Source organism: Numida meleagris, chromosome 6, assembly GCF_002078875.1.
Source record: "Numida meleagris isolate 19003 breed g44 Domestic line chromosome 6, NumMel1.0, whole genome shotgun sequence".
In the NCBI taxonomy this organism is placed as follows: Eukaryota; Metazoa; Chordata; class Aves; order Galliformes; family Numididae; genus Numida; species Numida meleagris.
In genome coordinates this window covers 7,860,716-7,882,928 of record NC_034414.1, presented here as the reverse complement: position 1 = coordinate 7,882,928, position 22,213 = coordinate 7,860,716, and the positions used below count along the sequence as shown (strand labels likewise).

The 22,213-nt window shown below is 45.9% G+C and overlaps 1 protein-coding gene across 10 annotated transcripts in view; it reads left to right on the top strand.

The window, feature by feature from the left end:
* The window catches only part of TEAD1 (TEA domain transcription factor 1), a 149,472-nt gene continuing 128,506 nt past the window's right edge, over window positions 1,248–22,213 (top strand). For 5 of the 10 annotated variants that reach the window (XM_021403662.1, XM_021403659.1, XM_021403661.1 and 2 more), the window contains exon 1: window positions 1,249–1,475. The gene's annotated coding sequence lies outside the window, so the exon portion shown is untranslated. Of the gene's footprint in view, window positions 1,476–1,743; window positions 2,049–22,213 lie in introns of those variants that run through there. The other 5 variants (XM_021403666.1, XM_021403665.1, XM_021403664.1 and 2 more) reach the window with 3 other exon arrangements.

Genomic DNA, 22,213 nt, shown 5'->3' with positions numbered 1-22,213 from the left:
TTCCTGCCATCTCTACAAGTGGTCGTCCTGCTGGGGACACTTTCCAAGGTGGATAGAAATGATAGAAATGTATGTTTGCACATCAAAATAGGCAATTTATTTGACAAACAGGCATGGAGGTGTCCAGTTATCCCTTTTGCTTATGCAAATACAAGTTTTCCCAGGCACAACAGCTGTGCCAGCACCGTGATTATTTCCATAAGGTTATCAGATTGTTATCAGGAGGAGATGTGCCTTGTAATAATGCTCGGGAGCATTTCTGGGGCATGGCTGGTGCCGATGTGGGAAGCGTATGGACAGGCTCACGGCAGTTAGGCTCACAGCTGGAGCCGGGCAGAACGTGCAGCGTGACACCTGGCGCCAGGGCCAGGCTGGGGGAGGGGTTGATGAGATCGGTGGGCCATCCTGTGTCTGAAGTGATTGAGGCTGCGATGTGCACGAAGCCTTCCTGCCCTGCCCCTTTGAGCTGTAGGGCTCTGCCGGGCCCTGGAGATACAGGAGACTCCGGGGCACGGGTTGAAGCTCCAGGGCCTGGCAGGGGCTCGGCTGCGCTGCAGTGCTTTGTGCTTCACCTGGGGTGGGCTGGTGGAAGCCGCGCTCCTACCAGGGCCCAAAGCACGGTCAGCTCTTGTGGGCACTGCAGACCCCTGTTGCGATACCCCACTGCAAATTTGTTGCAAAACGTCTGAGACCCCGGCTGCGATCCCAATCCGGACCCCAGTGTGCAGTTCTTTACCAACCCCACTGCAGACCCCCCGATGCAAGTCCATTACAAAATGCTACAAACGTAGTTGCGTAGCATTGTGGACCCCTTTGCAGGGCCACCGCCGCACGGCACGGCGGACCCCTTTGTAGGACTCTATTGCACGGTGCTGCACACTCTGTTGCGGGACCTCCGGTGCGCAGCATTGCAGGACCACCGTCGCGCGGCACGGCGCGCCCCATGGCGGGACCTCCTTTGCACAGCGTTGCGGGACCTGCCGCTCCAACGGCACGGCGCGCGCGCTGCGGCACACGCAGTTGCAAGACCTGTTGCGCACCCCAGCGCGGGCCCCCGGCGCGCAGCACCGCCCGCCCCGCTCCGCTGCGCCGCGCCGCGGGGCCGCCCCTCCCGCGGGCTCCCCTATGAGGTCAGCGCGCGCGGAGGCCCCGCCCGCCGCCCCGCCCGCCCGCGGCCGCAGGGGGCGGCGGGCCGCGCTCCGCCCCGCGGCCGCCCCGCTCCCGCGTTCATTTCATTCCTCCCCTCATTCCGCGCATTCTTCGCATCGCTGGCGCCGCGCAGCCCGGCCGGGAGCCCGGCCCGCCCCGCCGCCGGCCGGGCAGCAACTCAGCCTCCGAGGGCTCCGTCCGCCGGCCCGCGGCCACCTACCGCCGCGGTATAAATAGCCGAGCGGCGGATCAAAAACAGGCGCGGGGCCGCGGACGGCCGGGGCGGCCCGGGGGCGGCGGGCGAAGTTTGCCGGCGGTGCGCGGAGGTAAGCGGGGCCGGGGCGGCGCGGCGCGGTGCGGGGGGCCGGCGCCCCGCAGGTGCCGGGCGGGCGGGAAGGAGGGAGGGAGGGAAGGAAGAAGGGAGGCGGGCGGGGGCCGCCGCGCGCGGGGGCAGAAGTTGCGTCCCGCCGAGTTCGTGCCGCCGCGGGGCCGCGGCCGGAGCTGCAACAGGCGGCTGCCGCCCGCACTTAGCGCCTGAGTCACCGCGCGGCAGCGGCGCGCACACACACACGCACACACACACACACACACACACACACACAGCGCCTCGCGCAGCGCTCGCGCACACGCTTTGCTCCGTGCCGCTTTGCACCTATTTTTTCGGCGGGAAGTTGGCAGCTCGCGCCCCGCAGCTCCCGCCGCGCGCAGCCCCTCAGGGGATGGAGGCAGCGATGCCGCTCTCGCCGCCGCTTCTCCTCCTCCAGAGCCGCCGCCGCCGCCGCTTCGTTGCACGTTCGAGTGGAAAATTTTCGGGAGTCAGCAGAAACGTTGTATCCAAAAAAGACAAAGCGGCGGTCGCAGCAGCGCCGAGGAGGCCGTCCCCGGAAAAGTTGCTCCCGGTAGGAGCGGCGCGGAGGCCGACCCTCTGGGCGGCCGTGCCGGGCGCTGCGGCGGGGCCGGGCCGGGCCGCCTTTGTTCGCAGACCGAGCGCGTTCAAAGGAAGTGCACTTCCAAGGGGGAGGGAAAAGTTGGACGGTGCGGCTTCTGTGGCGGAGACGGGACGGAACAGCCCCTCGGCGGCTGAACGGGGGCGGCGGGGAGGACCGGGCCGGGGAGGGGTCGGCGGAGCTCCCCGCCGCTACCGAGCGCCCGAGCCGAGCTCCCCGCCGGGCTTTCTCCGCCCGAAGCGCGGTCGGGCTGCGCGCTGGTACGGGGTCGAGCTACTTAGGAAACAATGAAACGGCGGCCGGGCGCGTTCCTCGGGAGAGCCGCTAACTTGAGAGAAACCGGCGGCCGCCTTCGATAGCAGAAGCGAGGAGCGGCCCCGGAGCCGGCGCTGGCCGTCGAGCAGCGGCGCCTCCCGCGCGCCGAGGGCTCCGGGGCGAGGCCGTTCCCGACGGGAAGCTGCGGGCCGACGCGGCCGTACCGCCGCCGAACGGGAGCCCGTTTGCTTTCCCTCGGCGCTGATAAAGTTTGCCGGTTAGCGGTCTGACGGAGCTAGGCGAGCTGATAGCGGGAAGTTGGGAGGCGGGCGGCCGAGCGCCGCTCTCTGCTCCCGGCGTTGGCGTGGCGGGCTGCGCGTCTGCCGTGCGAAGCGCCGCGGGACTGCCTCGTAGGGGACGCTCGGAAGGGTGAGCAAGGAAGGGGACCTGCAGCTGGATGCGGAAACAAGCGTGGTTTCGGTTACGTTAAGGGCTTAATTGAAAATTGTGTATGATCCCGGAGCGGGAATGTGTGTGTGCGATGCGTTCTGTCTCTATAAATAGCTGGGGAATACCGTTACAGGGAGATTGGATTGTACCGCGGTAAGACGGGGCTATCAAGAATGACACAGACCTGTAGATTAAATTACTTCTTGGGGCGGGGGGGTGGCGTGTTTGTGTGTGTGCGTAGTTATATTTGTGGGCACGCGCTTTATTTGGGAATAGAGATGCGGGAATTAATGCAGCGAATGTTCCTAAAGCTCAAAACCGAGCGTTTTCGCACGTGGGTCCCGTTTTCAGCTGAAAACTTCTTAAAATCAACTTTCTGAAGTGATTAGACCAAAGGTCAGCTTTCAGGCCACATTTAGTTTCCGCCCCTGCACCCAAACTGCCTTTTCACACCGCGCTGACACGCGGTTAGCTCAGTGTAGGGTAACTGCGTTGTGTCTGCTGCAGGCTTCTGTCGTTTGGCCAAGCAGAAATTTTGGCTGCAAATGATTTTTCATTTTTCTTCTTAGGAGTGTAGAAATACTTTTTTGGGAAATGCTTTGCTGCTAAACGCACGTTAGGCGTATTTTGAGCATCGATTTTTTACGTGGACTGCTTTGGTGAAGTAAATCTCATTCGCTTCTGCACTTAGAAGGGTCTGGCAGCAGCCCTTGAGTGGTTTTATATAATGTACAGCTTCGGTGCTGAGCGGGATGTATGCAAGCAGCGAAGCAGGGGAAAAATGTTGATTTGACATGAGTTGTAATAGAGACAGCCTCTGCTTAAAGGAGTTTTAATGAAACAGCTTAAAAAGGGGAAGAAAAAAAAAAACAACTGAAACTTAATTATGGGCCGGACCCTCCTGAGTCTCCAGCTGAGAAAGGATAGTGCATTGTGATTGTGATGTGCCTGGGGTAACTTGTAAGCGGCGTTGGGTGGGGGGGTGGTGCTGGATGGTGCCCTGCCTTCGGGTATTGCTCAAGTGGTTTTCAGGCTTTGTTTGGCCACGCCTGAAAAAGTTAAGCTCGGTTAAGTCACATGCAGAGGAAGAAAGGATTCTTCCTTCTTTTTAAGCGACCCGCGCAGATAATGCTGTCAGCAAACGTTAAAGATATAGTACAGGCACGAGTTTAATAAGGACTTAGCGAGCTACAGAGAAATTGTGGCGTGTTTTGCTTCATAAAAGCTGAAAGGTAAAAGTATGTAACTGTGTATCATGACATAACTGTAGTTTTTAATGTATAAAGTAGCATGGCTACAGTGTTGGAACAACTTTAGTAGAAGTAACCTGATTTTATGGGAAGATGCCGAAGATTGTTTCCAAAACACGAAGATACTGCATACGGTTCTGGACGTGTGTCTGCGAGGTTACCTTCAGAGTACACACGCGCATCTCTCTTTTTCCATCCGCTATTTCTTCTTGAAGTCCATATTGCTGTTGTATCTCAGCAGAGATGGTTCAAAAACTGCCCGTCGTTCCGCAGCGATTGCTCTTGCTCAGGAAGCAAAGATTTGCTTGAACCAATCCTTACTCAGGTTAAAGTGACGGAGATGACTCATACGAACAAACATTCACGGGATCAAATACGAAGATATTTACAGTGTATGCTTTATGTACACGCTTAGCATGATATTTGATGCCTAAAGAAGGACACGGCTGCTATTCTGCATCTTTGATTAAAAAGAGTATCAAATCCCTTCTACGTGCCTTTCTCAGATTTTGGTAAGGGGACTTGGTTGCTGCCTTGCTTCTGATCTGTCTACAACTTGCAGGCACATTTCGGTTCGAAGTTTGTCGCTCGTTCCGGTTGTGCTCTTACAGCATGCGCAAACACGAGGCGCAGGCCGGCCGCTTTGAGCCGTCTGTTGTGAGGGCCAGGTCACACTTTGACTTCACGCGGAAGGCGCTGAGCTGGCTGCGGTAGGGGTGCAACCTGGTCCTTCAGACGTCGTTCTGAAATCCTCTTTGGAGGGAGCTGCTTTAAAACACGAGAGAAACAGTAGCTGCTGCTTCCTGGGAGCGGAGATTTAGTTAGCATTTTGTCCCCGTGCGGCACCTAGCCCCGTAGCGCTAGGCTGTTTTGTATTCACAAACTACAGTTATTTACTATTCAGAAAAAAAGTTAAAACAAAATTTGAGAGCCGATGGGAGGTAAATCATCTCCCTGAGAGGAACTGCTGGTGGGGGTTGTGCGGCAGTTTATATGAGCAGTGCATAATTTACATTGTATCCTGTGATATATGGGTGGATTAATGGCACTATTTATTGTAAAGCCAGCCGACTCCGAGCCACCCCGAAGACACGTTTTCAGAAGAAAAATCTCTGCGTTAAATTCCCATTTCGTGTCCGTATCTTGCTCTCTGTTCTTGCACAGAACTCCTTTTGGTTTTTGCGAGCGGATCAGGGATGGAATAATATTTCCTGGAATAATTTTCTGTTGGGTTTTAATGATTGCTCCTTTCCAAAGCCTAAGAGAGTGAAAAGTCGCGGGCTGCAGTCCTTTGAGGCACCAGCTTGAAACCTGCCTCTCGGCTTTGTCGCACGGAGCTGAGCCAGCACGTCTCCTGCTTGGCGTGCCAGGCCTGCCTGGTCTCAGTGTGAAATCGCGGTGCTGCCGAGGGTTTGCCGTGCTCTTGGTACGCCCCGCGTGGCTCCCTGCATCGATGCGCATTCAGCAACTTTTATGCTGTCTCTGGTTATCCAAGTACCCCCAAAACTGCATTCATTTTCAAACGCATTGTAGGAAGAGCGGAGGGGAGGAGAAGGAGGTAAGGAGTCAGGGTCAGAGCCTGGTTCCCAGCAGTGCATGTAGGGCATCTCGCAGCAGAAGTCCATGGGTGTCTCCGTGAGCGGGCCGCCATGTGCGCGTGCCCTTATTTGTTAGCTGGGCTTCTGTACGTCCATCACGAACGCGATGAGAATCCACGGAGCACGCGAGGGGTCGGTGGGCGCTTGCCCAGCTGGGGCATGGCAGCGGCGCCGTGTCCCGCTCTGCCAACCGTGGTGGGTTGGCGCCCGGCCCATGGAAGGCGCACCTACAACTTGTCCTGCTTTGTCTCGTAGCGGCGCGGCACGATTCCTCCCGCTGCACCTTTCCGAGCGGCCTGCTGAGCTTTGTGGCCCTCAGCTGCCGTCTCCCAAGTGGTGAGCTGTAGATAGGCTGCGCGGCTCGGAGCTCACGTGCTGGTGGGTCAGAAGGTAGAGTGCGAGACTGGGCGCTGCGGCGGGGAAGGGAGGCTGGCCCAGGACTGCGCGCGAAGCTATTAAAGCGCTATTGACTGGGACTCTAAAACAATGACGAGTGCTGTTGTTTTTACAGATACATAAACTGAAAACTGCTGCTAATGATGGGAAATGTTAATTATGTGAGAACATATTGAACTTATATTCTCTGGCATGAACTTTTTTAAATGCATCAACTGTGCTGCCTTTTATGCGCACAGCTTTCTAATTATCATAATTCAGTACAGCTCTGGCTTTTGGAAAGAGTTCAAGTGCAATCTCAACTTAACATGAAAGGAGGTTTTTTTTTTTTAAACAGAATGTTCAAGAACAATTTGAAAAGATAATCTAAAAATGCTATGTACTTAGCTGGGTCTAACTCAGAAAATAAGTCTGTTCCCATAACTGCCTATCAATGCAGAACATGTTATTAGAACTATCTTTTTTTTTCCTTGTTATGTCTTTCACGCTCCTACAGAACACAACTGAAAACATCTTTGCAAAATTGAATGCCATCTCTGTACATCCATTGACAATTTTAATTTTGCCAATTTCTCAAATATTTGAGTGGATTGCTATATTGCTAGTAAAATTCCTTTTTTTTTTTTTTTTTCCCTAATGTAGTATGTAAGTAGCAAAGATTTCATTTGCTTAAATAAAGCAAGAAGAAAAATGTCACGTTTCTTTTGGTATTAACCAATGGTGTTTCTGTATGGCATTAAAGCCCCACTGCAAATCTTCTTTATCTGTCAGCATTGACTCCTTCCCTTCGTGGAGCTGGATGGAGCTGTAAATATCAGTTCTTTATAAAACTTTCACAAGTTGTTTTTATTTTTAAATGAGGGGAAGATAACTTTCATTTAACTTGCACTTGGATTTTCCTTTCACAGATATTTTTCTTGAAGCGATCCAACGGTTAGTTGTTTTTTCCTTTTTCTTTTCCCTGGGTTTCCTGTCTTCCAGCCGAAAAAGGATCAGATTTTTTTTTTTTTTCATACTTGTCTTTTTCCCTTACTACAGTGCATGCTACATTTCCAAAATGCAAAGAAAGCCCCAGTGAAACAAAATGACTTCATTTGAGCTGGCACTTAAAAGCAGAATTCACTTCCATAGTGCTGAAATAAAAGAAGCCAAGTGTTTTAAATAGCCACTCCCCTAGGCCAGAGTGTTTTTAGAAAAGCTCATTGTCTAGATTTGAGCTGTAGCAGTATGCCTGCCGCTGTTAAATCTCCCGAAGCAGACAGCTCGTTTTCTAAAGTTGACATCTGGTTTACTCTTTGTTCACCTGTTTAAAAAAAAAAAAAAAAAATGCAAATAGATGAGTGCGCCATTGCCCTAGAGCTCTGCAAAGAAAAAATAAAAGTGCTGTTGACAGTTTGTCAAATCGTGCTTCCAGTCTAAGACTGCAGTAGCCTATTGTTATGCCAGCAACAGGCAACAGAAGTTGTGGCACCATATGGCTAGTATATGCGTCAGATAAGCTATCTGTTAATTTAGCTTATCAGTACCGTTTTGATATGCTTCATGTTTGAATCACCAACCGGTATGGCCTTGGGTATTCTTGGAGCCAGATTATTCCTTAACATTGTAGGCATCGCAGTTATTCCCTCGGTGGAATCTCTTTCCTTTCGTTCACCTCGTGGTGCCCTGAACAGTGGTGTTTATTTCTGCAATTAGCTGGCGTGTTTTTCACACGGTTGTCTTTCTGTTGGGAGATTGTAGTTCAGGAATGACGCTCTGGTTTTGAGGGAAGAAAGTGTCGGAACAGACTTTGGAAGAAAAGGTACATTCATAGAGGTTTAATGGATCAAAGCATCTGTTGTATGTACCTCAATTAAAACATATAGTGTTTGGAGACAAACATTTGTTAATGACACAAGGGATCTTACTCGTGTTTAATCTCCTGCCACCATGCACATGTACTTTTTGTCCCAGAGCTGTTTTACGGTGAAAGAAAAAAAAAAAAAGGCAAAGCTTTGCAAACAGCTGCGTTTTTCACATTGCTGATTTCACTTTTATTCTTTCATCAAATTAACCTTAAAGAAGAATTGCATCTCCATATCTGGTGCCCATTAATCTCCAATTTTATGTTACTTTTTAATTTCAATTTATTCTGGAGCCAGCTGGAAGCTGTAGAAGTAGACACCTCAAAGACTCAATGTGTGTTCTTTCATTTCTTTTGTTTATTTTTTTTTTCCTCTTTCTCTCCCTGCCACCCTTAACTCCTGTGGCCATAATAATTTTGTCACGGGGGGAAAAAAGCTCAAAACATAAATACAGTCTTCCAGTCAGTGCTGCAGTGATGTCCTTAGGGTTGGGTCTGCCCATGCTGCTCTTTGACCTTACTGCACATTCTTCTTTGTCTTCTGCCCTGCAGGCTCTGTCTTGCTGTCCCTTACAGGGCACCACATCCGTCTTCAGTTACTTGCACTCCCCTCTTTCCTTGAGCGTGCAGTTCCTTACTTGCTCCTGGGCAGCCCTCGGTGAGGCTCTCCTTCCTGCACACAGTGGACGGTTTTTATTTCCCTCTCCATCTTGTCAGCCCCTTCTTACAGTCTGTCTGTCTCACCACTGTTGCTTACGGACGTGGGCTTGCTGTCACGTCTCCTTGCCCATACCAGTCTCCCCACTGCTTCTTCACCCTGTCTAGTAGGAAGAAAAGACCACTTGTACTTGTATAATGACTTTCATGTCCAGGGTTCTTGGTGACCAATTAAAGGGACAGACTGTCTCTCAAGGAAGTTTACAGTCATCTTCTGATTCTGTTTGCTGACATAAAGCGAGACCTGTGTTGACATGGTCACCATCAGAAAACAAGAAAGCTTTCCTGCCCTTGACTTGGCGTCTCAGGCTACTAGCAGGGGCTTGTAATTCCTCTCCAGGATGGGGTGTGCTAGCATCTGTCTGCTTAGAGCTGGCTTGGGGATCACCTAAAATTTTAAATGTCTTAAATTCAGATTTAAAGTGTAAGGTGTGTTTTGTAGGCAGGTGCAGCTGGATGATGATAATAGTTTTCGTCTTCTGGCTTAGTGCAAGTTTGACTTGCCATCTCTCACTGTCGTGTGCATTTGGGGGGAAGAAAGCAAAGAGGCAGGGAAAGAGAAGTATTGAGAATTCCAGTTCTCCGTGAGGCATTTGCTCGTCTTCCATGTGAGTTATTTCTAAGTGTTGACAGTGAGAGGTAATTTTTGGTCAGTTAGATTGTCTTGGTATTGCCTATATTGAATTTGGACATCTTTGGACTGATGGGACCATTAAACATACCAAATCTGTGTTTATTTAGTGCAATAAGGTGCATCTTTCATATGGTTTGATTTATTTTATTTTTTTTATTAAACTCCAGAGCCTGCGAAGTTTTGGCTGATTTGATATCTGCTTGACTTGGCTTTCTTAACCTCTCACTGGCTCCAGTCATTGTTTTGCGACTGGAATTCCATAGCTCCAAATAATGGACTTTTTTTTTCCTTCCCATTTACTGTTATTTATGTACAGTAATTTCTTTTTCTGCCTCTTGGCATATTTACTATATGCTTACCAAGCAGTTGTAGATAAGCATTTGAAGGGGCATATTATAAAATATGCAGCTTCCTATGCCAATTCAATTTAGCTTTTAATGCTAGTGATGTTTTCTTGTTGGTGGAAAAAATGACCCGTAAACAACTTGATCTCTCAAAATCTCTAAAAACAATACAAAAAAGGATAATAGAATTATCAAAGTTCCTGGTTGCTTGGAAAATCAACTAATATTCTGGCCTCACAGATTTTGGAAACAAATTAAAGAAGCCTTTTTTAGGTAGCAGGCTGCTTTTAATGGTTCTTCTGTATTAAGGAAAGTACAGTATTGTAGGTTATTTATTTCTGGGCATGCAGTACAGGGTGAAGAGCCTGCAATTCAGCTAGCAATGTCTCTGTGCCCTGAGGTAAACTCTATTTCACAAAGGGAATTTTGATTATGGTCTACTGCTCTGTAGCATAGTGGAGGCTTCAAGAGGCAAGTGGTAAATGCTACCAAAGAAAAGCTGGATTGGAGCCACTGACGTCATCTAAGTAAATCTGCTGTAGGACTATAGCCATAAAATGACTGCCAGCCACTGAGCGCACTTTGGCCTTTTCTTGTCAACTGTTTTAACTGCTTTCTCTCTCTCTCTCTCTTTTTTTTTTCCTCCCAGCAACATGCATTTTTGTTTCCTTTTTTTTGTGTGTGTGTGCTAGTTGTGTGCATAGTGAAGTACAGAAACATGAATGTTGCTCCCAGCCACCCTCTGTACATGCTGTGTGAGGAGCTGCAGAGTGCCGCTCAGAAATTAAAAAGTAAACCAGTACTTTTCCATACATGAGCCTAGCAGAACTGAGCTTCCATCTCGAGCCGTGTTTTTAGGCACAAGAGCCTGGCAGTTCAAGTTACAGAATACTGATGAGATTTGTGTTGTGGGCAAAAAGCGTTTCGATGCACTGGAGGGCACGCTTCCCTGGGAAGAACTAGCTGTGTGAAAACAGCCGGTTGTGAACTCCGAGACAGCTCCAAATGCATCTGCTGACGAGGGCTTGAGATCCTATCTGCTAGCCATTGCTTTAAGCTTGAGTCCTGCAGCTCCGGTCACCCCCGAAACAGAACTTTCTTGTTTTGGGCATCCAAGTGTACTGTTAGCAGCCGAGCCTCTGTTGGAACTCTTTCAACATAGTTGAAGAAACCAGGTGCATTAACAATAGCAGCTGTAGGGTGCCTTGATGAGTATAGCAGTAGATACATCTGCACCTCAAGGTACAACTAAAAAAGCAGTTGGTATCTCACCTGTCCTCCATCTGAAGCTTAGAGGTGTCAGGATTGCAAGAGGAGTCCTTGCTTTTTTTGATACTGGTTTGAGCTCATTGTCGGCGTTCTCTTGAAATAAATTTCCAGGAATTTTAACATGCTCTTTTTAAATATGGAGTGCATAGTAAAGCACACTTATAATTATTAGTCCTTGTGTCCTGTGATAACGTTTACTTTCTTGTTTTGTGTACTTTATTTTAAAGTTTAAAAAAACTAAGCATCGCTGCTTTTGAAGTTTGAGTCTTATGATCAGAAATATATTAAAACCAGTATCTTATCCATGAATCATTAGATGAGTCAGTTCCTGAAACCACTGCAAGCCTCACAGTTCTTGGCTACAGCTGAAAGCAGGAAATCCAGGCTTCAATAACTTCCTTTCCCAGTACTGGCTATGGCAGTGTTAGTGGTTAGTATATGCTGCTTTTGTAAGCAATAGGAAGATGTATGTCTGAGGAACAAAGGCACTCAAGTCAATTTGCTGAAACTGTTTATAATTTGTGGTCTTGATTTGAACGTCAGGATACACTGGCGTATGCTACGTTCTGTGCTGCAATACGTTTTCCAGCAGCGATATGCAGGGTATGAAATAGAGGGAGAGCTCTGTGGCACCGTTCTTGGACGAAACCCATCTAATCAGTTTCTCAGGAAAAGGGGTGTTATCTTAGTGCTATCATCCAACTCCTGAGCGGTAACGGCACCGAGAACTGAATGCATAGGAGTACATGTAACGTGCTTATTTAGCTGCTACTCGTCTTATGCTTGTGAAACAAACTATTTTTATTCTGTTTCAGTGCTCCAAAAGAGCTTGAAAAAAAACCCAACCCAAACTTGGAACTTGTAAAATAAAAACACATGATTTGTTTTTCAGTCTCCTTTTTTGTAGTGAAAACTGTTTGCCTCCTCATAATCAAGGACACATTGATTGTGTCTATGTCAGCGAAGCATTGTTGGCTGCAGAATCTGTCTCTTTAAATGTGGAGTGCCTGTACTCTCCGACATCTGTTCGAGAGGATTTACTATTTACCTTCTTGTGCTAACTGGGCCGGATTCAGGTTTGGTACAACGTGATCTCACTGTGTTTACAACTGGGAAGTATTCAACCCTTTGTGTTGTTCTTAAATACTATGAAAGATAGTTTGGTATCTTGTACTTATTATTTGGTTAACTTAACTGCCTAACCAGCTGCACATAAATGCCAAACCTATCTTCTTTAATTATTCTTTTTCTTCTTTCCTCCAAATGTTGTCTGCTTATAAACTGAGAACATATTGAGCAACAAACTAGTTAGACAATGCATTAAAAATCAACTTTTGACAATGTTGAGTAAACTGTATATGCAGTATTGATTAAAAACAAATACAGAGCTCTTTGTTTAAACACCCACAAGGGTTATTGCGTGGTAGGAGACATTGTTTTTGCAATAGATAATACGTGAAACCACTTTATTAACACAAGCTACAAGTTGAAGTCCTTCTTAGATTGTGCATTTCAGTGTTGGTAGACTAACCTGCCCTTTATGGAGTGTGATCCCCTGCTGACGTCCAGCTCGGTGCTTTGTGAGTTGTGTGTTGGGCAGCATGGAAGTGGACTGGGCTGAGGAGAAAAGAATATGGCAGAGGATACCCATATCCATCCATAATGGAGACTTCTCCCACCTTCTTACTCTGTCTGTGCAACTTCATCCTCATGGAGAGACCTGGAGAGGGTCAGCCCCTCCCTCACACAGGCGCTGGAGCCTGTAAGGGACTGGTCTGAGACCTAGGTGAGGTGGTCCTTTGGGGAGAGGAGCCTTCTCTCCAGGGTGGCAGGCTTGTGTCACAAGCACTTTGCCAATGGCCCATGCCTGCCGCTTGTTTTGCGCCACAGCACTAGCCTGCGTGACCCTCGGTGGTGGCTCACAATGCCCATCCCAGGTCAGGCCTCTGGACTGGTTTCATCATAAAGGAGTAGGAACCTTCTGCGCCCCACCACGTGGCCAGGCAAACTGCTTTGTTGGTTGAGTGTGAGAGGGATCACAGCACCATTCCCTCTGGTGCAGGACATTTGTAGAGGTATTGGTGTTGGATGTTAGACTTCTCCAAATCCCAGTTGAGCTGCTTCTGGAGGCAAGTCCCCATCCGGCGAGGGAGCTCAGTGCAGAGGCATGTCCCAGGCAAGTGTGGATCTGTGCCATCAAGCTCGCTCGGTGCAGAGCATCATGTGAGCACAGTGGCTTGGGCTTAGCACGGTGCAGCTATATAAACAGCTGGACTCTTTGGGAGGCAAGCTGGCTTGACTCATCTGCTTCTCTGTTGCATTTTAAGAAAAAGGAGTGGCATTTGAAGGAAGGGCTCGATGTTTGCCTTCAGACAGGAGGCTCCCAGGGAGGCACGTATCTTTTCTTCCTTCCTCTTAGCTAGCTTAAATAGTGCTTTATCCACAGATGCTGCGCTACAGCGCTGGCTGTCCATGTGCTCAGTGAGAAGCCTCACTCAGGTGCTCTCTCTGCTGTAGGGAGCCAGATGCTGATGCTCCAGGGATTGCAGTACTCAGCACCACACCACCTATTGTGGATTTAGCTTGCTGCATTGTAATTAACTTCTTGTAGTAACAATAATTACAATAATTAACTTACTGAAATAACAAAGATGTTCTTTTCGGGACAGGCTTTAATTTTTTTTTTAAGGGACAATTTTAGCACTTTAGCAGCAGAGAGTAGCAGTGAATTTGCACAGGATCAAAGCGTGTGCAAAAGTCATTGGTCATCTTTGTGATCATGAAAAGTGCAATTTTCTATTAATTATCATTAATGGATTGTTAATGAACAACAAAACTGCTAAAAGTGGAAAAAGCATCTAAAAGTCTAGAAGCAGGCTGTGGTCATACTTGCTTTTATTTATTTCACTTGTAAAGAAGTGTAAGTGACTTAATCTCATTTTCCTAGCTGAACAGTCCTGATCATAGGAACTGTAATATGTAAGATCCAGAGATGCATTTTTAACAAGTTTGTACACTCTAAATATGTATGAAACTGAACATCTTTCTGTTCCTATTGATCAGAGAGATGTCCTGTTGCTCTAATGTGCATTTTGGTTTGGAATTAGAGGCCTGGGGCTTTGAATTGCTTACTGTCTGTAGACCAAGTCATCAGTGGCTGGTGATTGATTTGTTAATTAAAATCAATTTAAATGGATTTGTAAGCCTCATGTAACAGATTATCTTATTAGCAGGATGAGAAAGGCACTGTGATCTGCAAGGAATGTGTCACTTTAGACAAAATATAGCACAATTTTCATGGAAGAATTTCATGAATTGCTGTTGCCGTAAATGAGCTATGCAAATGAGAGCCCTGCTTAAGACTTAAGTCTTAATTTAATGAGTCTTCCTGTTGAAGTTTCATTGGTTTTTCATTATTTTTGTTATTGTTGTGACTGTTTTCCAAAATACTTAAATCCTAATGTGTGTGTGTGCTTGTGCTGATGTACATATTCATGCTTATGGAGACATATTCAGTATTGCCAGGCTTCTGATATATTCTGATCCTTGAGACTCTTATTTTTTTCTTTAACATCACCCTCACCCCATTTAAAAAAAAAAAAATCCACAACAAGAAAAATAATATTCTAAATGACTGACAACAAAATGTAAGAAGGAACATGTAATGCTGTTTAATGCTTCACCTGCATGTACCCTTAGCTTAGCGTGTGTGTGTGTGTGTATGTGTGTTCTGTGATCAGGTCTCAGGAATATGTAAGCACCAGTCTCGGCAAAACTGATAGAAATTCTGAATCTGGTTTCAGACAGCAGTGCTGTTGTCTCCAAATCTCAGCCTTGCCCACGACGTCTCGGTAATGCGCGTACTTGCCAGTCTGATTTGTAACCGAGGCTTCTGTAGGAAAGGAGGTGTAAAATGGTGCATGCTTTCTTGTAGGATCACTTTATGTATATTTCTTCTCTAGTTCAAGGGCTGGGCACACTTGTGATTGGGGAGGGCAAATTGAGTTTGGTTATGAGATACCTTATTCATCGAAGCTGGTTTCACTTCAGATTTCCTCTGCTCTATTAAAGAAATAAAAGAATCTATAAAAATAGGCAGTAATATACTGATGATTTCAACTGATTTTTTTTAAGAACTTTGTTTAAAAAAAAAGCAAAACAAATCACTGCTGTATAGCTGCGAATTGCCTCAGAGACACAATTCATTCAATATGTAGGCAGTTCTTTAAAGCAAAGCATTGTTGATGAGTTTGGTTTATTGGATAATCCCACTATCATTGGCAGTATAGTTTACAAGTCCTTACCCAAAGGAGGTTTGTCACAGGATTGACACAGTAAAACCAATTTTAACCAGGATTTGGTGAGATTAAGTGCACTGCTTGAAATGTACATACGTCGCTCTGGAAGTAATGTCTCTTATTTATTTCCATGGAAACTACAACAACTACAAAGAGCACAATAACACTATTTGATGGAGCAAATTCTCAGCTACAAAACACACATTTCCAACAGTCATCGCCATTAGCTGTGCATTTTTGCCAGCAATGAACAAGAGCCTGCATGCTGCGCTTATAAAAATCTGCTCCAGCAGATCACTGTGTTCACGTCCGTTGGTTGGTCTCTTGGAAACATTCAGCAAGCACTGATGAATGCCAGTGGGTGCAAATTTTTTTGCACGGAGGAATTCAGTAAGACACCTTTGCCTCAATCGCACTTCCACATTGAATGCCATCTCATCAGACTGCCCCTCTGCTGCCATCTGTCACATGGCAACAATGGGATATTGGTGGGAAGGTTCAACACACCACCAACATCATAAAATAGGAGGCATTACTTTAGGAGCAGCCCTCATAAAGCTGTAGAATGAGCTATGATAGAAAGCTTTTTCATTGCTTGTGGAAAATACAGTAAGGTGTTTGGGAGATGTGTCTGTAAAGTCCATGTAATGCCTACTCATTTCATTTGCTAGGTCACTTGTTGGTGACCTTTGGTTTACTCCGTCATTATCTTTCGGCGTTCTCTGGGTTTTGACTTTCAAGGATGGGTGATTCACTTCATGATGCATGGGATGTGTTGCCAGCTCGCTGTCTACAGCAAGAAATTTGGAGGACTGAAAAGTGCACAAGGATGGGGGAAACTACCGTAACAGGAGCCCCTCAGTGCACCTCCTGTAAGCCCATGCTGCCTGCCATGCCAGCCCCTTTCTTCCTCTGGGTTGGCCACTGGTGTGTTAGTGTGGAGCTGGGGGGCTGCTAGGTCTCGGGAGTCTGGGAGATTAGAGGATAGCATTGAAATCTTGGGTGTGAGGAGTTATTTCATTCTGGATGCAGCCCTTGATTCTGAGAGACCGTCTTCATGCCCTGACTCACTTCAGCTCTTATATTAGTATGCCGGATTGAAATTAGAGTAGTCATGCAATAATTATTTATTTTGTGAACCCTTTGGTTTGGAACGGAGCAGAGAGACTCCTGAATGTAGAAGAAATGTGCTGAGCTGTGGCATTTTCTTTAAAACAGGAGCAGAGACTAAGGCAGGACATAGGCAGGATAGAACTCCTGCAAAGCAGCAAACTTGCAGAGGTAAACTCCAAGGTAGGAGGCCTAGCTCGTGGCTGCTAGCCCTCTTTTTTTTTTTTTTTTTCCTACTACGGAATAGTGTATGGAATTGCCTGGTCTTTCCCTGCGGCTGCTTCATCACGCACCTCCAATTCCTCAGTCGTGGAATCACCGTTTCAATTAATTGAGTTTCTTCAGTTGAATTTCTACCGTAGGGTTCATGCTAAAAGGAAAGGGTCGTTGTTGGTGAAAGGCTTTTCAATAGCGTGCTGCGTAATGCTGCCGTTATGACTTCAGGGAACGTTTTCCATTCCACATTTGTCTATAATGTGAATCTTAGTAACATTCATCTTGTATTAAGGTTGCAAAGCTTTCTGTGTATGTTGCAAACCCTCTGAAATGTTTTTTATTCTTGTGAATTATAAATAGTCTGATTCGCTCAACTATCCTTTTTCTAAGCAGTTTTATTTTTTAATAATAGAACATGGTTGTGGAGCAGGGTTATATGAAATGTAATTGAATTGTACAGTAATAAAATTTCCATGGTGCTCTCTGGAGGTCAGTGGTATGCAATTAATTGCTGGACTGATGACGGGTGCTGTGCAGGAAGTGTTGATGCCCTAGACACTAAATATAATAATTAAGCTCAGGGGTTAGCGTTAAAAGTATAGAAAATAAACGACTCCATCATTAACACCAAATTTGTGCTGATATTTGGTTTAACAGCGCTACAATAGAAGGAGGTTCATGCTTGCAATTTATAATTTGCACAGGAAGAGTTTGTTAGGAAGCTTGGAGGAGGGGGTCCAGACTAGGCGGGCTGGATACCTAGTCGATTTCTAGATTTTTGGTAAGCCAGTCTGACTAAGGAAGGTTTCTGTATATTCAGAGGAGAGACTGCGCCCCTTTGAAAACTTGCAAGGGGAGAGGCTGCCCATCCACCCCCTGTGCTTAAACTGAGGCAGATGGCATCTCATTTGAATTGGGGAAAGGAGGAATTTCCTTGGATGAGGGGAAGTTGTTACTAGGTTTGGAAATACAAGTCATTTTTCTGAATCCCTACTATACCTCTTCCTGTGGTTACTCTTCCACGGCCTAATGGCAATACCATTTGCTACCCACCAAAGAAGGTGGCAAAGCGTGGCGGGGCAAGGAAAAATGTGTATTTAAAACATACCTGATGGAAAATTCCAATAAATATCAGTCAGTTCCATGTCTCTCTCCAATTTTAATCAAGTAGATTTACTTGAACTCTCAGATTTCTTCAGAGAAAACTCCAAACATAATAATTGCTCTTGTTTCTCCCTTGATTTCAAGTGAGTACTGTTTATGGGAGGACCAGTTGGTGCCAGTGCAGAAAGGATGGTTTTCCTCGGCTTAGTCCATTCTTGTACGAACCATGACTTGCAAAAAGGAGCAGTTCCCCATGGAATGCTATTGCTGTTGAAGGCATTGAAATGTGTTGTGATTCCCCGTGGGTATATGCTGTGGGAAATCATGAATTAACATTTCAACATAGGATGTGGAAGTGTTCATAGATTGTTTTGTGGAACAAAAACTTTTAAAGTGATCTTTAGATGGTTCAGCATTCCCCTTGTAGACTAAAGCTATCAAAGTTACTGTAGATTCAAAATAAACAGATTAAAAATATTTTTGCAGTATGCACGTATATGTTGATTTTTACCAACCCCTGTTTTATGTTGCTGGATTAGAACTCCTCTAACTTGGTGACTTGAACATGCCTGGATTTTGGTTTGCTTGTTATTAGTTGTCATTTGTTTTACTGCTTGTGGGAAGAAAGGTGATCATGAGATTAAGGCGCGTATCGGGGGCAGAGATTGTCAGCTGGTGTATTGAGCAGAGCTGAGTGAGGAAGCTGGGAGACTGGTTTGTTGCTCAGACGGCTCGTGTTGGAGTAGTTTTGGGGGGAAATAGGAGAAAAATCCATCCCGTTGCATTGGATGTGTGAGTTAATATTTGGGAAGTCCTTTTGATGTACCTTTGTGGAAAGTGCTGTCAATATAAACGATTGTCTCTGAGATAAAGGTTTCCCTGCTTCTTCACTTTGCACAAATTTGTGTAATTGGCTTGGAATGGTAAGATCGAGTGTAACTAAGTCACATAATTAATTAATATGAGAAAGCCTACGCAAACATGGCATAAGTATTTCATATTTCATGATTTGTTCCCTTCTGTAAAATTGCAGTAAAAATACTTTGCTACTTAATGCTGTAAGCAATAATTAGGTAATAGTTATAAAGTGCTTTACTATGAAAATGTATGTGAAGAACAATTTTTAAGCGGTGAGACTGATGCATAGGCTTCAGTCCTTGCAGAAAAGCTGCTGCTTCTCTGAAGTAACATGCTGGAACTCGTGTAGGACCAGAAGAGCTACCAAGTCAGTACTGAAGGCCGCTCACAGAATTATCACAGCTTTTTGAAATATTATTCTGAGGGCTTGTCTTTGTCTTTCTTTTTAATTTAAGCGGCAGTTAAGAAATCCTTACTTAGAGGTGTAATAGCAGTGATTTAGACTTCCCACTACACTAACAGTCAGCAAACAAGCAAAACAATCATATACATAATTTAGAACGTAAAACCTCTGGGTGTGTTTTACAATCAACTGTTTATAGACTTTCATTGTGTGCGGCAGTTCCAGATCCGTGAGGATAATGCACCTTACAGAGCCCCCTGGATCCCTTTTGGAGAACAACCTGCCAGCAGCATTTCTTTCTCCTTTGTAGTTGTAGAATTGAGTAGAGGTATTGACCTGAGCATTCCGTCCAATGATTGGACACTGACTGCCAACTGAGGGCTGCACATGAATGTCTTTGCAGCAGCCTGTGCAGAGGGAACATCCGCAGTGCAGCCCTACCAGCTGTTGGACAGACGTGTCTACGGATGTACTAAGTGGGGAAGTTCAGTCACTCTCTGCTGGCTGGTGCATTTCTGGGAATAATGCTTGGACCAGCAACGGGCCATCAGAAATCTCTTTACAATTGCTCCCTAGAAAGGTACAGAAAAGCAGGGAACTTGGCTGGAATGGTCAGAACTGAAGCCTTTCAGTGAAACCACAAATGATGTGGCTACTGAGCCAAGCAAAGACAAGCAGTTGAAACCCATGCCCGCACCATACTTTTATCAGCTTGTTGGCTTTACTGTACCAGCTTTGCAAAATTGAAGAAGTGCTTGGAACTAGCCTGGAAAAGGAAGGGCGAACCTTAAGTAATGACTCTTCTAACTGTGCAGCAAACTGTGTGCCCGGCAGGAGGCCGGGCCATCCGTACTGCAGGAGAGGATGATGTGATGAATGAAGCTTGGTTGCAGGTGGTCTGTCAGTCTTGCCTGAGTGGCTCTTGGAGATGTTCCCTGGTGGATCTGTCACAGGACTGGTGAGGCAGTGAAGTGCTTCACCCTGTTAGTCTCAGCGCTCTTGTGGTATCCTGAGTCAAGGAGAGTGGTGATACATTTAGCTGTTGGTAACCTCAGAAAGGAATCTTCAGAGCTGACATGGAGAATGCAGGAGGGGTATTTGGGAATATGGCTCCTCCAGATGTAGTACTGCCAATATTTAACTGGTATAAATATAAGTTTGGGAAGTGCATAATCTTGTATAATAAGGTTTGGCAGAGAAACGCAGTATTCTCTTTTGTTGTTAGCTACATCCTTTTCCTGTGAGGGCTTATGAGAATGTTTTCATACTTAACATGTTTCCTCTCCTCACTATAGTTCATCTGCCAATTTGACCCTCCCAAGGAAAGTAAGCTGGTTCTTTGGCTCTGATCGTCAAATAGATGAGGGGAGTGTCATGAGGAAAAGAGCAGGCAAATTTAAGGGCTTTCTGCAGAACTGGATTTGGATCCCCGTGATGCGGAAGGTGAGAGTCAAAGGCCGTTTGTCTAACTGCACCACTGCAGCAGGACGTCACATACATACACTGTCCCTTTTGTAAACTTCCTAAGAGAACTTCAGAGTGAACTGTTGTTTATAATGAAGTGGTGGCAGCTGCTGCAGAGTAAAATCTGCAGTTGAATTGCCGAAGTATATGAGACTCTTGCTGTGCCCTTCATAAAACCGACCTAAGAAAGTCGTATTTATCTCAAAAAAGGAAAGCTTGGCATGATGCCCCAGTAACTTTTTTCTGGCAAACCTGAAGCGAAAGTAGCTCAGCCTAGCTCAATAGATTCAAGCTCACCTAATCCTATTTTGAGAAAGGCAGGAAGAAAGGGTGCAGAAAAGAATAGATGAAGTGGTGTGGGTGTTTGTTGTTGTTGTTGTTTGTTGTGTATTTTGGTTCTTATCTTTTTTTTTAAGATCTCCCTGGCATGTTTCCACTACCCCACATGAAAGATATATATATATATATTTTAAAGTTGCAGCAAAGTTAGAAATGTATTTGATAATTAAATTAAGTTTGTTCCTATTCAGTCTTGGCTTTGCTGAGCTTAATGCAGGAGTCACATAACTACTGGAGACATAAGAAAAACAAATGCTTGGCACGCTTCCCTACAAGGCTGAATGTGAGTCAGTATCTGAGAAGGCTTCTCAATGGAAAATGAGAAAATAGTCTTAATAAAAAAATTCAAATTATTCAGATGAGCTTCTTGTAAATTACGCACGTAAACAGAGTAGTTGCCACAGTGAGAAACTTTTTCTAACATTTTTGGCAGATATTAACTTGAAAATAAAGACTTAAGAGGTAATTATTATTATTACTACTACTACTGCCATTTGTTTGTGCTGCGTTAGCATTAAGAGGCCCAATTAAAGCATCTGGAATCCATTGTTCCAGACTGTGCTTTGATGTCAAGACATGTTCCTAACTCATGAAAACTTTATAGACAAGACATGAAGAAGGTAGGGTCCTATGCGAGGGAAGTTAAGAGTTTACTGAAGCCCTGTGAGAAGACCAAAGTTTAAACCTGATCTGCTAAATTGAGTGAAGCCTTCTAACCAAAAGCTGCATCCCTCACGTGAGTCTTTTAAATTCATAAAGGTTTTACATTTCTGCAATATCAATGCCTTTTTAGAAAGGTTAGACTGGACTTTAAATAAATCCTCAGGAAGAGGTCATGGGACATCCGGGATTTTTTTTTCTTCTGTTCTGCTTTTTCTCCTTAGATGGTTTTTCTTTTTTGTGAATAACATTCACTGATTTATTTTTATTTTTTCTGTCTTTTCTGGGACTGCACCTTCCTCTCACAGCTTGTTGCACATCATGGAGTGTGTAGGTGCAGCATCCAGAACCAAAAGAGGAAATGTGCTGATTTTGGCAGTTGACCAGAATGACCTCATTTCTTTGCTATTGGAAGTTTGTGTGCTTTTCTGGCAGGCAGTGCAGTTGAAAATACGATTGCCTAGTTCATAGCTTGTCTTCATTGAAGAAAATGCTTGCCAATACTTAAACACTTTATTGAAATCCCATCTAGTAGAGCATACCTGGTAGGCATAGGGAGCTGGGCAGCCTGGTCAGAGGGAGCAAAAGTGAGACAATCAGATGGAGAGGTCAGAAGAAATGGGAGAAACAGACGCTTTGGGGATGAGGTCTAGTGCCTTCCAGGCTCCACAGGTGCATGTGAGAGAGCAGAAGCATAATGGGGCACCTGTGACCTTGCACCTGGGGCTCACGTACCTTCCCTGCGCTCACCAGGTTTGGGAAATGCTCTGTGCCTCCCTGAGGTGCAGGGTCTGCTATCCCAGCAGCTGAAAACTCCACGGGGAGTTGTCATTCATCAGAGCAGTACTGCCTCCCTCTCCTCAAACAAGACAGGAGACACTGGAAGCTTCTGGTGAATGATGCAAGTGT